We start from the raw sequence: 17,912 nt of genomic DNA, 5'->3' as shown, positions 1-17,912 counted from the left end.
CAGATATATTTAGAACTCTGCATCCCAAAGCAACAGAATATACTTTCTTCTTGAGTGCACATGGAACATTCTCCAAGATAGATCACATACTGGGTCACAAAACAGCCTCTAATAAGTATAAAAGAATTGAGATCATACCATGCACACTTTCAGACCACAATACTATGAAACTTGAAACCAACCACAGGAAAAAGTCTGGAAAACCTCCAAAAGCATGGAGGTTAAAGAACACCCTACTAAAGAAAGAATGGGTCAACCAGGCAATTAGAGAAGAAATTAAAAAGTATATGGAAACAAACGAAAATGAAAATACAACAATCCAAACGCTTTGGGATACAGTGAAGGCAGTCCTAAGAGGAAAATACATTGCAATCCAGGCCTATCTTAAGAAACAAGAAAAATCCCAAATACAAAATCTAACAGCACACCTAAAGAAAATAGAAGCAGAACAGCAAAGACACCCCAAACCCAGCAGAAGAAGAGAAATAATAAAGATCAGAATAGAAATAAGCAATATAGAATCTAAAAAACTGTAGAGCAGATCAATGAAACCAAGAGTTGGTTTTTTGAAAAAATAAACAAAATTGATAAACCTCTAACCAGGCTTCTCAAAAACAAAAGAGAAATGACCCAAATAGATAAAATCATGAATGAAAATGGAATTATTACAACCAATCCCTCAGAAATAAAAACAATTATCATAGAATATTGTGAAAAATTATATGCCAACAAACTGAACAACCTGGAAGAAATGGACAAATTCCTAAGCACCCACACACTTACAAACTCAAACAGGAAGAAATAGAAAACTTGAACAGACCCATAACCAGCAAAGAAATTGAATCAGTTATCAAAAATCTCCCAACAAATAAGAGTCCAGGACCAGATGGCTTCCCAGGGAATTCTACTAGACGTTTAAAGCAGAGATAATACCTATCCTTCTCAAGCTGTTCCAAAAAATAGAAACGGAAGGAAAACTTCCAGACTCATTCTATGAAGCCAGCATTACTTTGATTCCCAAACCAGACAGACCCAGAAAAAAAAGAGAACTACAGGCCAATATCCCTGATAAATATGGATGCAAAAATTCTCAACAAGATACTAGCAAATCAAATTCAACAGCATATAAAAAGAATTATTCACCATGATCAAGTGGAATTCATTCCTGGGATACAGGGCTGGTTCAACATTTGCAAATCAATCCATGTGATACATCACATTAATAAAAGAAAAGATAAGAACCATATGATCCTGTCAATCAATGCAGAAAAAGCATTTGACAAAATTCAGCATCCTTTCTTAAAACCCTCGAGAAAGTCGGGATAGAAGGAACATACTTAAACATCGTAAAAGCCATTTATGAAAAGCCCACTGCTAATATCATCCTCAATGGGGAAAAACTGAGAGCTTTCCCCCTGAGATCAGGAACACGACAGGGATGTCCACTCTCACCGCTGTTGTTTAACATAGTATTGGAAGTCCTACCATCAGCAATCAGACACCAAAATGAAATAAAGGGCATAAAAATTGGCAAAGAAGAAGTCAAACTTTCACTTTTTGCAGACGAGATGATACTCTACATGGAAAACCCAAAAGACTCCACCAAAAGACTCTTAGAGCTGACACATGAATTCAGTAAAGTCACAGGATACAAAATGAATGTACAGAAATCAGTTGCATTTTTATACACCAATAATGAAGCAACAGAAAGAAATAAAGAAACTGATCCCACTCACAACTGCACCAAGAATCATAAAATACCTAGGAATAAACCTACCCAAAGATGTAAAAGATCTGTATGCTGAAAACTACATAAAGCTTATGAAGGAAATTGAAGAAGACACAAAGAAATGGAAAAACATTCCATGCTCATGGAATGGAAGAACAAATACTGTTAAAATGTCAATACTACCCAAAGCAATCTACACATTCAATGCAATCCCAATCAAAATTGCACCAGCATTCTTCTCAAAGCTAGAACAATCATAAAATTTGTATGGAAAATTTGTAGGGAATAGCCAAAGTAATATTGAAGAAGAAAACCAAAGCGGGAGGCATCACAATCCCAGACTTTAGCCTCTACTACAAAGCTGTAATTATCAAGACAACATGCTATTGGTACAAAAACAGACACATAGACCAATGGAATAGAATAGAGACTCCAGAATTGGACCCACAAATGTATGGCCAAATAATCTTTGACAAAGCAGGAAAGAGTATCCAATGGAAAAAACACAGTCTCTTTAACAAATGGTGCTGGGAGAACTGGACAGCAACATGCAGAATAATGAAACTAGAACACTTTCTTATACCATTTATTAAAAAAAAACCCTCAAAATGGATGAAGGACCTGAATGTGAGACAGGAAACCATCAAAACCCTAGAGGAGAAAGCAGGCAACAACCTCTTTGACCTCAGCCACAGCAATTTCTTATTTGACACATTTCCAAAGGCAAGAGAATTAAAAGCAAAAATAAACAATTGGGACCTCATCAAGATAAAAAGCTTCTCCACTGCAAAGGAAACAATCACAAAACTAAAAGGCAACCGACAGAATGGGAAAAGATATTTGCAAATGACATTTCGGATAAAGGGCTAGTATCCAAAATCTATAAAGAACTCACCAAACTCCATACCCAAAAAACAAATAATCCATTGATGAAATGGGCAGAAGACATGAGTAGACACTTTTCTAAGGACAACATCCAGATGGCCAACAGACACTTGAAGAGATGCTCAACGTCACTCCTCATCAGGGCAATACAAATCAAAACCACACTGACATATCAACTCACACCAGTCAGAGTGGCTAAAATGAACTAATCAGGAGACTATAGATGCTGGCAGCGATATGGAGAAATGGGAACCCCCTTGAACTGTTGGTGGGAATGCAAACTGGTGCAGCCACTCTGGAAAACAGTGTAGAGGTTCCTCAAAAAATTAAAAATAGAACTACCCCATGACCCAGCAATAACAGTGCTAGTAATTTACCCAAGGGATACAGGAGTGCTGATGCATAGGGGCACTTGTTTTAAAAAATAAATTTTTAAAAAATATATTTATTTAAAAAATAGTTTTTTTAGCCTGAAGCAGGCTCCAGGCTCCGAGCTGTCAGCACAAAGCCCAACATGGGGCTCGAACTCACAGACCATGAGATCATGACCTGAGCTGAAGTCGGACACTCAACCGACTGAACCACCCAGGCGCCCCTGCATAGGGGCACTTGTACCCCAGTGTTTATAGAAGCACTTTCAACAATAGCCATTATAGAAAGAGCCCAAATGTCCATCAATTGATGAATGGATAAAGAAGATGTGGTTTATATATACAATGGAATACTACTTGGCAATGAGAAAGAATGAAATCTGGCCATTTGTAGCAACGTGAATGGAACTGGAGGGTATTATGCTAAGTGAAGTAAATCAGGCATAAAAAGACAGATACCATATGTTTTCACTCATATGTGGATCCTGAGAAACTTAGAAGACCAGGGGGGGAGGGGAAGGGGAAAAAATAGCTACATAGAGGGAGGGAGGCAAACCATAGGAGATTCTTAAATACTGAGAACTGAGGGCTGATTGGGTGCGGGAGAGGGCAAAGTGGGTGATGGGCATTGAGGAGGGCACCTGTTGGGATGAGCAGTGGGTGTTGTATGGAAACCAATTTGACAATAAATTATATTTAATATTTTAAAAATAAAAGATATAAATAAACAAACTTTAAAAAATGTAGGAATGGAAAAGAATTCGTCATGCAAATGGAAGTGAGAAGAAAGCCAAGGTAGTAATACCTACACAGAACAAAGTGGACTTCAAAACAAAGACTGTAAGAGGGACAAAGAAGAGCATTACATAATCATAAAGGGAACAATCCAACAAAAAAGATAAAACAATTATAAATATTTATGCAGCCAACATGGGAACAACCAAATACCTAAAGCAGCTAATAACAAACATAAAGAAAGTCATCAATGGTATTAACATAATAATAGTGGGGACTTTAACACCTCATTTACATCAAGGGATAGATCACCCATACAGAAAATCAACAAACAGCAGCTTTGAATGAAATATTGCACCAGATGGGTCTAATAGACATATTCAAAACATTCCATCCTAAAAGAACAGAATGCACATTCTTTTCAAGGGCACATGGAACATTCTCCAGAATAGATCACATATTAGATCACAAAACAATTCTTAAAAAATTCAAAAAGCTCAAAGTCATACCATGCATCTTTTCTGACAACACTATAAAATTAGAAATCAACCACATGAGGGGCACCTGGGTTGTTCAGTTGGTTAAGCACCCAGCTCTTGGTCTCGGCTTGGGTATAATCTCAGTTTGTGAGTTTAATCCCTGCATTGGGTTCTGTGCTAACAGTGCAGAGCCTGCTTGAGATTCTCTCTCTCCCTCTCTCTGCCCCTTCCCCACTCACACTGTCTTTGTCTCTCTCAAAATAAAGAAATAAAAACTTAAAAATAAAAGAAATCAACCACATGAAGAGATCTGAAAAGAACACAAAAACATGGAGGTTACATCACATGCTACTAAACTATTAATGGTTCAACCAAGAAATCAAAGAGGGAACCAAAAAATACATGGAGACAAATGAACAGGAAAATACAGTGGTATACTCTTTGGGGTATAGCAAAAGCTGTTCTAAGAGGGAAGTTTATAGCAATAAAGGTCTACCTCAAGAAGGAAGAAATATCTCAAATAAACAACTAATCTTATGTCTAAAGGAGCTAGAAAAAGTAGAAAAATTAAAAACCCAAAACCAGTAGAAGGAAGGAAATAATAAAATTTAGAGCAGAAACAAAATAGAAACTAAAAAAAAAAAAAAAAAAATCAGTGAATCCAGGAGGTGGTTCTTTGAAAGCATCAACAAAATTGATAACCCCCTAGTCAGACCAATCAAGAGACACTCCAACGCCATCACTGCATCACTGGCTCCACATCACTCTTAGAAAATTGATCAAAATCCCTTGTGTCGCCTTTGAGATTGCCTATCTCTCAGGCAGTGTCCACCTTTGGTCACTTTTTCTCTTACCCCATTATGCTCCAGCCCTGTGACCTTTCATAGTTCCTCAAAAACGTCATATTCTTCATAACTCAGACCTTTTCCATTAATTCTTTATGTTTGGAATTGTCCACTCCTCTTCAACAATCTGATCAGCTCCCACTCATCCTTGTGCTATGGCATAAATGTCATTACCCCAGGGATGCCCTCATCAGTCTTAGACCCCAGGCCCAGCTAGGTAAAGGAAAGAGCTCTCACAGCATCAAACTGACACTTCTTCACCATAGCACACAACTCAATTATAGTGAAATAATTATTGGCAGTTATTTGTTTAACACATGTTTTCTCCATGGAGCAGACTAAGTGGTCCTAGCACAGTACTGGTTTGTGTGGCCTTGCTTAAACTTTCTTTTTTAGTACTATTAGCATTCTATGATGTCAGTGGGGTAATAAATGAGTGAAGGAGAGAAAGAGGATACTGAATATTTCAGCAGGTTTGGCTGTGAAGGGGAGGAGAGAACTAGGGTGACAGCTGGAAGTCACCTTAGGATTGACTTACTCTGCTCATCCTGTCTTAAGAAAATAGCATAGACCAGGCAGCTTAAACCACAGAAATTTATTTCTCACAGTTCTGGAAGCTGTAAGTCTAAGATTAAAGTGCTAGCATGGTTAGCTTCTGGTGAGACCTCTCTTCCTGGTTTGTAGGTGGTCATCTCCTTCCTGTGTCCTCATGGTGGGGAGGAGGGGGAACGGGGGGAGGGAAGGGGGCGGTGGAGAGAGGGGTGGTGGTGGAAAGAGTTAGGGGTGGTGGTGGAGAGAGCGGGGAGGGGTGGTGGAGAGAGCGGGCAGGGGTGGAGGTGGAGAGCGGGGAGGGGTGGAGGTAGAGAGCGGGGGTGTGTGTGGAGGTGGAGGGGGGATGGAGGTGGGGGGGTGGAGATGGGGGGAGAGCAAAAGCAAGCTCTCTGGTGTCTCTCTCTTTTTTTTTTAATATGAAATTTATTGTCATATTGGTTTCCATACAACACCCAGTGCTCATCCCAAAAGGTGCCCTCCTCAATACCCATCACCCACCCTCCCCTCCCTCCCACCCCCCATCAACCCTCAGTTTGTTCTCAGTTTTTAAGAGTCTCTTAATGCTTTGGCTCTCTCCCTCTCTAACCTCTTTTTTTTTCTTCCCCTCCCCCATAGACTTCTGTTAAGTTTCTCAGAATCCACGTAAGAGTGAAAACATATGGTACTTGTCTTTCTCTGTATGACTTATTTCACTTAACATAACACTCTCCATTTCCATCCACGTTGCTACAAAGGGCCATATTTCATTCTTTCTCATTGCCACATAGTATTCCATTGTGTATATAAACCACATTTTCTTTATCCCTTCGTCAGGAGGAGCTAAAAAATGGTGTCTCTTCTTATAAGAGCATTAATGTCATCATAAGGGTATCATCTCGATACTGTCACATGGGGAGTTAGAAATTCAAGATATGAATGAGGGGCACACAATTCAGTACATAGCAGGAGTTAAGTGAAGATTTTTTTAATGGTTAAAAAGTCTTGAGCAGACTTAAATTCTGATGGCAGATGCGAGCAGAGAGGGGAAAGTCATTGGAGATGAGAGGAGAAAGCAAGTAGAGCACTGCTGGAGAGAAGGGCAGACATGGCTCCCACTGTGACATGATAGGAGGGGCAAAGGGCAAGTGCAGTTCCGTGTGACCTTTTCCATATGGTGTCAACCAGCTAAGAGAGCTCTCAACTCATGACTTGTTTCCTTTTAAAGTAACATACAAGGGTATCTGCTGAGGGTCTGGCATGGTTTGAGGAGAAGGTCCTAAGTAGATTATGTGAAGAATGAGAGCGGAGTAAGGGCACACGAGCACAGAGTGCTGATTATCAGGAGAGTTTGTTCCACCAAGTACTTAGTGCTATGAGATGTTTCTCTGGCACCATTCAGCATGTGGAGCATGAAACCAGGAAGGAGGATAGCCGCCTTGATCTAGAAACAGTGACATGGTAGAAAGCAGGCATGTGAACTGAGAACACTCACTGGAAAGTGGTTGATGTGAGGGTCATGGATTGAATTAGGATCATGGGGATGGGAGGGGACTAATAGGGAAAAAGTAAAGAGACTAAAGACTTTCTGTGTGAAAGGGGTAATGGCTGAGAGCCCTGGAACGGGAGAAGATTGTGGTCGCCAAATGAGATGTTTCAATGCAAGATTTCAACACTGTCCAACATGTCAGCTTAGGAGTGAGTGGCTGAAGTGGATTCATGGTAAAGGTCCCTGCAATGGAGAAGACCAAGATTGGAGACCAGTCTAAAAGAGATGAGTCTAGTGCTTAGTGCAATGATGTCCAGTAAGCTGCCTCCTTACAAAATTCCATTTTCACAAGGCTTCTTCCCCTGTGGGAGGGCTGCATGAGCCACAGCACTGCTTCCCCAGGTAGTTATCATAGCCACCAGTCTCTCCCTCTTTTTTCTTATTAGTGCTTCACGTCTTGAAGCTCTTGGGATAAAGAGACAGAAAAAAAGGAAGCAAGAAACTGATACAGAGGGTCACACAAACCATTGAAATCACAGAATTCAGATGATGTTATTTATCTGATAGGTTACCCTTGTTCCTGGCTCTCAAGACTAAATGGGAATCTCTGCCCTGTAACAACTGTGTTACCAGAGACCTTTGGGAAAATCCTCCTTTGGGGCTTCCTTTAGGGCCAGCAGTGCCATATACATATAAACCTTTTTTTTTTCCTTCATACAGGACAAGTAGAGATTAATAGTTACTATAAGTATTGTTTTCCAGCAAGAATTGCCAAAATTAGAAAATTCCCCAAGACTATCTCACTCACAGCAGATATCACCAACAGATCATGACAGTTTTTACTGCAGACATAAGATGTAGCTTTAGAATTGATAATATAAATCATGGGCCATTCTAGAACACTTTGAAGACTGAAAGAGAATGTAACTGTGTTCCAAGCAGCCTAAAGGTTACCTATCTCTAACCCTTTACCTTTGCCTAGCTTTAGTAACTATAGTTTTGTGATTTCAGCAGAACACTGGCCCAGGGGAAACAAGGAACCAGGTGTTCCCAGAAGACCAAACTTGGCCATACTAGAAAATAGACTTCCATGCTGCCAGCAAATCTGTTTGAGATTATACTGAGAATGCTTCCCCTGCACAGCGACCCTCATCACCTCCCTGTGCTTCCCTTTTTAAAATCCCCTGCTTGTTCCAAGACTTTGGAGATGGTCTTTGGGCATCAATCCACCATTTTCCCAGGTTGCCAGCCTCCTGAATAAGCAACTTTTTCTTTCCAACCAACACTTGTCTCTTGAGTCTTGGCTTTAAAGAGATGAGCAGCTAAACTCGGGCTTTGGTAACAGATTTTGGCGAGCCAGCCAGGAGTCTATGCCCCCCTCCCAACATCTATCCTCCTCAGGTCTCCCCAGGACAGAGTGATTGGCTGTGACAGCAATGCCAGGGCTTACCTGTTCCCAGCTTACAGAGAGCAGATATTCGCAGCAGCACCCCTGAGCCCACCATTGGTTTCCTGAGTTAGTGATGTTGATGTCAGGGAGACAGCTGCTCATGGTTATTGATTTTAAGGATGGTCCCAAACAGCTGCAGATACTTTTTTTGGGGGGAATCTCCTTTCTTGCCGCTGCTTGGCCTCAGCTGCCTCCCGTCACTTCCTGTTGGTGGAAAGGAAACATGAACTGGGATGAGCTAATAGGCTCCACGGCAGGGTAATTCCACCAGAATGCATGCTGGGAGTCCTCTTTTATTGCAGTTTGGCCAATTAAGCTGTTTGGACCCTTCTGGGTCAATTTGTGGTACACCTGGTAAGGGACAAGACTCTAAAGTGACTTTGTGCCAGTCTCTCTTCTTAGTTTTTTTTTTTCTTCATTATTTTTTTAATGTGTATTTATTTTTGAGAGAGAGAGCGCACATGAGCAGGGGAGGGCTAGAGAGAGAGGGGGCAGAGGATCCGAAGCAGGCTTTGCGCTGACAGCAGAGAGCCCGGTGTGGGTTGGAACTCACAAACCATGAGATCACAACCTGAGCCAAAGTCAGATGCTTAACCAACTGAGCTCCCCAGGTGCCCCCCCATTCTCTCTTCTTAGAAGGGGAGTTGGCTTGTTTGACAAGTACCTGATTTGTTTTAGTATTTGTGTAAAAATGGGGGGATCTAGTTCAATCCCCTCTCAGAGTCCATTGGGACTGGTATTTTCTGATTGGCACACACCTACAGCTATAATCCCGTGACTAAAAAGAAAATGGTATTTTATTGTAACACTAGCTAGGCTTCATTTAGTCATAGTTCTGTTTCTTTGGTGTTCTTTCTGAACTTCTGCCTTGGGGTCTACTCCTTCCGTTCCCAAAGAAAGTCCATTGGGGCATATTTTGAATAAATGATGCAGAGGGCTGAAAAGCAACCAGAGACAAAGCCTGTTTTGCAAGGAGAGACAGGAGACAGAGATAAAAGAATGTTAGTCCAAAGTTCGAGTCCACCTGTGGCCTTGCCCGTGACACCCCTGCCACCTCTACCTCCGCCTCTGCTTTCTCTTCCTGTTCTGCACCACCACCTGGGCCGCTTGCACAGCCGGCTCCTATACCATCCTCAGTGCCTTGGGTGCCATTGGCTCCTGCTCCTCCTACCCTCACAATGGAGGAGAAAAAAGTCTAAGCCGTCAGGCTACCTCCTTATGACGTTCAAACTGGAGCACCTCCCAAATCAACATGAAGGGGCCCAGAATCTCCCCTAGACTTAAACTGCCCACTTCAGATTTTCAGGAGCCCACATGAAATTGACAGTGGGGAACAAATTGAATGACTTTTATTGGACACAGGTGCAACATATTCGGTATTAAAGCTAATTCAAGGTTGTTAGTTTAGCTAAAATAGACATGTCTTTAGAGTTGTCAGTACTAAATACAAAACTTATTCTACCAAGGTTTACTAAAGGTCACATAAGCTCATATTATATCTGTTGTCATTTGTCAGTAAAAAAATGACTCAAAATGATAGTTAATTTTGTCTGTGTCATGAAGTTTTAGGTTAAATAAATAAAAAGGCTTATAGATAAACTTTTAAACAGCTTTCAAAATCTTTGGCAACCTGAAACTTTGGAGTTTGTTGGTTTCTTTTTTAAAGATTTTTTAAAAGTTTTAAGTAATCGCTACATCCAGTTGGGGATTTGAACTTACGACCCTGAGATCAAAAGTCGCATGCTCTACCAACTGAGCCAGCCAGGCGCCCCTGAAGTTTTGCAATTAAATGATGAATTGGGTTGAATTTATTGGATTTCTAAGTCTTTTTTAAATGAGATAAATACTGAAATCTTAATTACTAAACATAGGTTTTTATCTGCTTTTGGCTTCTTATTACAGAGAAACTAAAGATACTTGGGTCTTCCAGTAAACGTGTTTTATGCTTTATTGAAAATTGTACTACAAAAAAGCACATTTCCAAAATAATGACATATTTACAAATTTGCCAGTCTAAAGACTTCTGGTTTAACACACAGTTCACAATTAGTTACTACTTAGTTTTCTCTAGAAACTAAGGTTTCTAAGAGTTAAAATTCTGATAAGTGTAATTAAGACTGCTAGAAATGATAAGGAAACAACTCTATATGCGTAAAAAGTAAGGTGTGTTTTTTTAAGGTTTGAAGAATGGGAATACATTTTTGTTGAGGGAAAAAAAAGTAATTTTGTCCTAAAATGAGACTGGTTATTTAGAGAGAGAAGGCTTAGGAAAAATTCTGAATGTTTAAAAAAAAAAGTAGAAAGTTTGTGAAAGGGAATCTTTGGAAAAGAATTTTATGGATGGCTAAGACTAAGATTGGAATGAACGAGTTTTAAAAGTATACTAGCATAAGGTTGAAATTTGGCTTTTCTCTATTAAAAAGACAAAATTTTCTTGGATTGTTGGTCTGCTCTTGATAAGAAATCATAAACAATGTTTTTTTTTAATCTTTCCAGAAAATCAAATTTTCTATGTTTCGTCTTGATCAGGTCTTAAAACCTCTCAACATTAAAGGAGCTAAGTTTTGTTAACAACTATACAAACTGTAGTATCTCTTATTGCCATCTTGGTTAAATAATTAAACATTAAGTTTTATAATGATCTGTGATCCTATTTAAGCAGGAGCTTTAAAACCTTCTGAAGTTTTTAGCAAAACTTCCCCAAAAGTCAAATTCTAAATGAAGTCTTTTTGACTAATTAAGCTTGTTTATTTGTTATGTTAAATTACATGGGAAACATTGTCAAACAAATGATGATAAATCTTCTTAGGTTATATTGTGTGGGTTGATGTTATAACTGTTCTAGAAATTATATGAAATTTCTAAAGCTATAATATGTCCTGGCTTAAGGTCATCACTTGACATTCTACTTATTAAAATGTATGTCACCAAAATAACTGGATTTCCTTGTCAGCTGCATTATAATGAACTCTCTTCAGATCTTTGACCGCGTCCATTTTTTGAGTCTTTTGTCATTTACAGCTATTGTTTTGGTGCTCTTAGAAAATGTGTTTCATCTTCAAGGAGATTCATGAAAAGGATTTTTGACAAACACAGGTTTCTGCTATCTTTAAGATCATAAAACTGAACTGGGTAAGAATTTCTGAAATTAAGGAAAAGCTGCATTCAAACAGAACAAGATTATTTACATGGGACTAAGTGAATTAAGAAAGATGATTATAGTTGTTATGGCTCTTTTATTTTTTTTAATTTATTTTTATTTATTTCAGAGGGAGAGAGAGAGAGAGAGAGCAGGAGAGAGGAGCAAAGGGAGAGAGAGAGAGAATCCCAAGCAGGCACCATGCTCAGCACGGAACCAGACACCGGCCTCGATACCATGACCCTGGGATCATGACCTGAGCCAAAATCAAGAGTCAGACACTCATCAGACTGAGCCACCCAGGCGCCCCTTAGGACTCTTGTTTGATACGTTTGCTCTTCCAGATTTAAGGAAACTTTTTCTCTTAAGATACCTGTAACTTATAGAAATATGATAATATTCCTTCATGAATAAACTGAAACATTTATCTTTTCTCCCTATCTGAACCCTCCAGAATTCATAAACTCCTAGTATTTTTTCTTCCATGGCAATTATAACTGTTTGCATAAGTTCAGTAAGAACCTGTTGTCTTTGTAATGGGACACCATTGAAATCATTGGTTAGATTACCAAGGCTTTGACTGGAATGTCATATTTGAGAGAGACAAGCAGAGACTCAGATATGACCAGAGAGCTTGAAGGAACGAGGGTTGACTTTATGGAGCCAATGGAGCCCCTTGGAAATGTTGGCTTGGTACCTTGCTTAGACTTCCCAGCAGCCTTATCAATGAGTAAAAATGTCACTTCCTAGCAGGTACAGGAACCTCAGGATGTTTTGGGAAGGTGGAGAAGATAAATTCACCTGAATCTATAGGTATTGCAGGCAAATCTAATGGCAAGCATTTGGCTTGGCTTCTGGCCTTGAGAAGCTATTAAAAATTCTATCTGAAATTCCTTATAAAACGTTCCAACAAAGCAGGTTTTAAAGAATTTATATGGTCAATTACTATTCCTGCTATGCTTATGTGCTTATTAGGCCAAGTTTGTTAAAACTGGGCTTGTTTTGTGGCGCCTGGGTGGCTCAGTCAGTTAAGTATCTGACATTAGCTTGGGTCATGATCTCGCAGTTAGTGGGTTTGTGCCCTGCGACAGGCTCTCTGCTGCTCCTACCCTGCTCGTGCTCTGTCTCTCGCTCTCTCTCTCTCTCTCTCAAAAATAAATAAACACTAAAAAATAAATAAATAAACCTGGGCTTGTCTTACAAACAAATTAGTCTTAATTTGGCTATCATTGATAGAAATGAAGGTGATTTTAGAGAAAAAAAATTACGTTTCAGTAACACACATTTGTGGATGTTAGATTCTAGTTCTGATTGTCTTTGAATGTTTGTTGTTTGCCCAAGCTAGACAACTTGAGGTAAACTTCAGAGAAATTGCCACAGCAGCTCATGTATAGACAACTTTCATGCCTGTAACTCTGAGAATAGTCAAAGGACCCCATGGGCATGTGATTATTTGAACAGTTGGACAACGGGAGGCACTTGCTCGTTAGGAGTTCTTACTGCTCCCTTTTCAGTCCACAGTAAGTCTAAAGTTGCCCATTGAACAAGCTCTCTCAAATTATTCACCCGTGTCAGGCAGGACCTCCCTGGGGAAACACCAGATGGAGATGAATATTTCTTTGGGTATAGTTTGCTCCCCTGATGGGGAGTTGCAGCTCATCAACATGTGTTATTTGTCTAAAACCTTATTCTCATCACTAACAAAACAGCTAACTCCCTCACCAACCCGCAAAATTTTTTGGACTGCTTGGCTAACGTGACACTAGATAAGTGCTACAGTAGCCTTAGACTAGTTTGGTGAACAAAATGGGGTATGTTGTAGTAGCCAACAACTCTTGCTCTACTTACACTAACTCCACCCTGCCGGCTGAAACTAGCGTAGACAGAATTAGACAACAGGCCACTTGGTTGCAGCAGACCCTAGAAGAGCACATCCCTCTGTTTCAAGGGAGTTGGAATTGGTTTGCTGGCCTATTTTCTTGGATACCCACTGAAATCAGATCAGTTCTAGAGGGAATAATAAAAATGGGCCTTACCAATATTATGGACTTACTGGAATATACTTAGGGCAAGACTAGTAATGTCATGTGCCACCAGATGATGCAAGAAGGCGTCCAAAACTTTAAAGAAAGAACTACCTTTGGTACTACCCCCACCCAACACACTTAGAAAAGGGGGCCCAAAGTTACATCCTGCACTATGTCAGGGCCTTCCATTCCAAAGACTCTTCTGTGCCCTGATTCAGCCTGAAACAGCTACAGAAGATGAACTTTTGCCCATATTCCATAGCAATGAAAAGAAGGGACGACAGTGGGGATATGCTTGTTTCAAGCAGCCTAAAGGATACATATCTCTAACTCATTAACTTGTGCCCTGTAGCTTATATAGCTTGATTAATTATAGCTTCTTTGAGATTTCAACAGAACACTGACCCTGGGGAAACATGTAATGAGGTGTCCCCAGAAGATCAAGCTTGGCGATGCTAGAAAATAGTCTTCCCTAATGCAGTAAGTCTGCTTGAGATCATACTGAGAATGCTCTCCCTGAATAGTGACCTTCATGACTTCCCTATACCTCCCTTTTAAAACACCCTGCTTGTTTCAGGCCTTTGAGATGGTCTTTAAGACATCAGTCCACCACCTTCCTAGGTTGCCAGCCTCCTGAATAAAGCAACTTTCCTTTCCAACCAACTCTTGTCTCTTGAGTACTAGCTTCGAGTGGTGAGCAGCCAAACAGGGTTTCAGTAACAAGAAAACTAAAAATAAGTCAATGTAAAATTATTGATTTTTATTTTCTGATTGACAAGTTAAAACTAGTTTGTGAATGGAACTATTTCATAGTTCTACCAATAAAATAAAATCAAAGTTTTTCCTAAAAATAAAATCTGTGGACATTAAATCCAAATAAAAAGACTTTATATTGATTTTCAGAATGTTTAAAAATAACAAATGGGAAAATTATTCCTGGCATGTATTTGTATACTTTATTCAGGCTTTTTGCCATATCTATCTCTAATACTGTATCACTAATATTTTTATGAAGAATAAATCATTTTTAACATTTAAATGTTTGTTTGTTTATTTATTTTGAGAGAGAGAGAGTCTCAAGCAGGCTCCACACTATCAGTGCAGAGCCTGATATGGGGCTCGATCTCACGAACCATGAGGTCATGACCTGACCTGAAATCAAGAGTTGGATGCTTAACCAACTAGGTGCCTTCACATCATTTTTAATATAATCTATTCATTTTTTTGATAAAATTACCTACCGTACCCTTCTCTGTTGCATTTGTGGTTAATAAATGTGAAATTCTTGATGTCTTTGATTGCTGTTTCTAGTAATGTCAGAGCAAATTCTGAGAAAAAGGAGGCTATTCTTTTTCTGTTAGTTTCTTACTGAAATTTTAATTTCAACTTCAATTTTTTTACAGATTCTGTCACTTTGTCCCTACTGAGAGTATCTTTCTTTGACAAAATCCTTATAAGACAAAATTTGTCAAATAAGGTGACCGTGATTCTTTTGAGTGTTTTACCATCTTTAGACCTTGGAAAATAGTAGACCTTCTCAATTTCATTCCATCAAAAGATTCAACTCAAATTTTGAGATGTTCCAAAGATCAATTCTAGAATATCAAAATTAAATCTATACAATTTCTAATCCTTGTTACATAATTTGTTCAGTTTCTTGTTTTCATAAGCAGATATTTTAATGTTTTCCTGTTGTGAGCTGTGTTTTCAGTAACTTTACACATGTCTCAGAGCTTCAAACAGAGATGTTTTTAGTTTTTAGGGTTTTTTCTTGGTATTCCATTTGTTAACTACTCTGATTAAAGATTTTAACTGATTTTAAGCAAAAGATAAATATAGAAGACTCATTTACAATTCTATTTGAGAACATAAGGTTGATTTACAAAGTAGTTCTTCAAAAGCACAAGCATTATTGAAATTCAATTGATGATGGGAAGAAAAAAGAGAAAGAATGAATACTACCATTCTGAGACATTTTATTTTGTGTCTCAGTTTGTGTGTGTGTGTGTGTGTGTGTGTTGTAAATTTTGGCAACATATCTTCTATTTTAATTCGTGGAATATTACAACTTCTTTGGATGAATTGTAATTATGCAAGTACAATTCCAAGTTCTGCTGTCTGTTCCATAAGATTCATAACTTTAGTAAGAGTACTATTTTTATCATGGCACTTTGCCTCACCAAAATTATAGTTGTATTATCACTCCAAAATGAATACATTTAACTTCATGGGGAAAAGCTTAACTAAAATTACAATTATTCTCAATAACATAAGATGTTTCACTTTGGCAAAATGACTCCCAAAACTTTATTTCAACTTCATCAACTGGATGAGAAAACTCAACCCATTAGTGAGATTAAATAATCTTTTATTTCAAGTGTCTGATAGCATGGATATCAAATTGGCCTTGTTCAACCTTGGGCCAAGATCATTTTCTGACAATAGGACCAGCACAGTAACAGCTGTCATGAACTTTTGGTGCATGTGCAAGAAACTACAGAATCAAAAATGATTAAGATTAATTTGAAGAACAATTATTTAAATGAATTATTTACATTCACATGCTGAAATGTAAATGTATCTTCTGCGGTGCTTGCTATGTGTTAAATTATTGGCTCAAGCACAGTTTTCTTAAAATAATTACTGACTCGAGCAGATTTAGAGCAAAGTTAAAAGCCTGTTACCATTGTAACAAGAGTGTTTAGGGTGTGCTCTACATGAGGAGTGTTCAGCTTCTATTTCCTGGACTTATTACACATATTCCTATAATTTTCCCCACTTCCCACTGACCCTGCTGACTGGCAGCCTGGTGAGTATGCATCTTTAAGACTACAGTGAGAGCAAAGGCACAACTGGAGGAAAAAAAAAAACAACAACAAAAATGCTTAAATATTTCCCCTGCCACCACTACTGAGATACGAAGAAGTTGACTTTCCTTACAGCATGTATCAAAGTCCACTTTTTTTTTTCTTTCAGGAAGTGTTTTGCATGCTTTAGTGGGAATAGAGATGGGTTGGTCATCTCTCAGTTTCCTATGTGTTAAGGAGAGAGCTCTGTTCACTGAGCATGCACTATACATGCACCTAGACAAGACTATGGCAGAAGCTGGAAATACCAACTGGCGGTCTGACAACTGCACCCAAGTTTTCTTTAATGCGACTATTAATGACAAGTCCTTAAAAAAAAAAAGAGTCCGATTTCTGCTCAGGTCATGATCTCGTGGTTCATGAGTTCAAGCCCTGTGTTGGGCTCTGTGTGGACATGTCAGAGCCTGGAGCCTGCTTTGGAATCTGTGACTCCCTCTTTCTCTGCCCCTCTCCCACCCATGCTATATCTTTCTCTGTCTCTCAAAAAATAAATAAATGTTAAAAAAATTTTTTTAAAGAAAGAAAGAAAAATCCATCATAAATGCAAAACCAGATGGGATGCCTAGACAGGAGGAGTAACCGGTACTGTCACAGGCAAAAGGGACACATTGTCTCCCTAATGTCCTTCCTCAGCCAAGTTTCTGGGAGCCTACTACCAATTGACGGGAGTTGCCTACAGCATGAAACCTTCTAGAACCCCTAGGACTCTAGACAATCTGTAATGTGTTCTGCACTAGGACTTATTCTGTTTGAATGGAGCCAAAAAGTTACTATATTTGAAGTGCTTTCACATAGGAATTAGAAGTGTTCTTAATTAGATTGCTAGGATCCAGTGTTCTTCCTCCCCTGTAAGGGTCCTGAATGTGTCATGTGCCAGAAGGCCATGCTCTAGCTCACTCCTGCACTTCTTCTCCACCAGCTGAGTTTTTTGTTCTCAAATCCATCTCTGCCAAAGTGCCCCTGTTATTCTAACTACTTGATTTAAATTATACAAGTTGAATAAAATGTGACTGCAAAAAGAGAATCATTATTTCTTGGAAAACTACACTGAATTCTTTGGGAAGTCTCAATAAAGTAAGTCACCAAAAAGCTCATTTAATTAGCAGTGGGTAAAACTGTCAAAATTGGGGTTGGGGAACTTTCTTACACCATACACGAAAATAAATTCAAAATCGATCAAAGACCTAAATGTGAGACAGGAAACCACCAAAATCCTATAGGAGAACACAGGAAGCAACCTCTTTGCCCTTTTCTTACTAGACACGTCATAGAGACAAGGAAAACAAAAAGAAAATTGAACTGTTGGGACTTCATCAAGATAAAAAGCTTCACAGCAAAGGAAACAATTAACAAAACTAAAAGGCACCC

The 17,912-nt window shown here is 39.0% G+C and overlaps 1 long non-coding RNA gene across 1 annotated transcript in view; it reads right to left on the bottom strand.

Annotated features, from left to right (window-relative positions):
- Positions 1 to 9,688, bottom strand: part of LOC128315241 (uncharacterized) — a 49,183-nt gene extending 39,495 nt beyond the window's left edge. Inside the window, exons 1-2 of the long non-coding RNA XR_008297815.1 lie at positions 9,572 to 9,688; positions 8,512 to 8,715 (exon numbers count right to left, since the gene is read on the bottom strand). This is a non-coding gene — a long non-coding RNA (uncharacterized LOC128315241). The remainder of the gene's footprint in view (positions 1 to 8,511; positions 8,716 to 9,571) is intronic.
- Positions 9,689 to 17,912: the final 8,224 nt, after the last annotated feature.

Source organism: Acinonyx jubatus, chromosome C2 (genome assembly GCF_027475565.1).
Source record: "Acinonyx jubatus isolate Ajub_Pintada_27869175 chromosome C2, VMU_Ajub_asm_v1.0, whole genome shotgun sequence".
Taxonomy (NCBI): domain Eukaryota; kingdom Metazoa; phylum Chordata; class Mammalia; order Carnivora; family Felidae; genus Acinonyx; species Acinonyx jubatus.
This window is presented reverse-complemented; position numbering and strand designations above follow the sequence as displayed.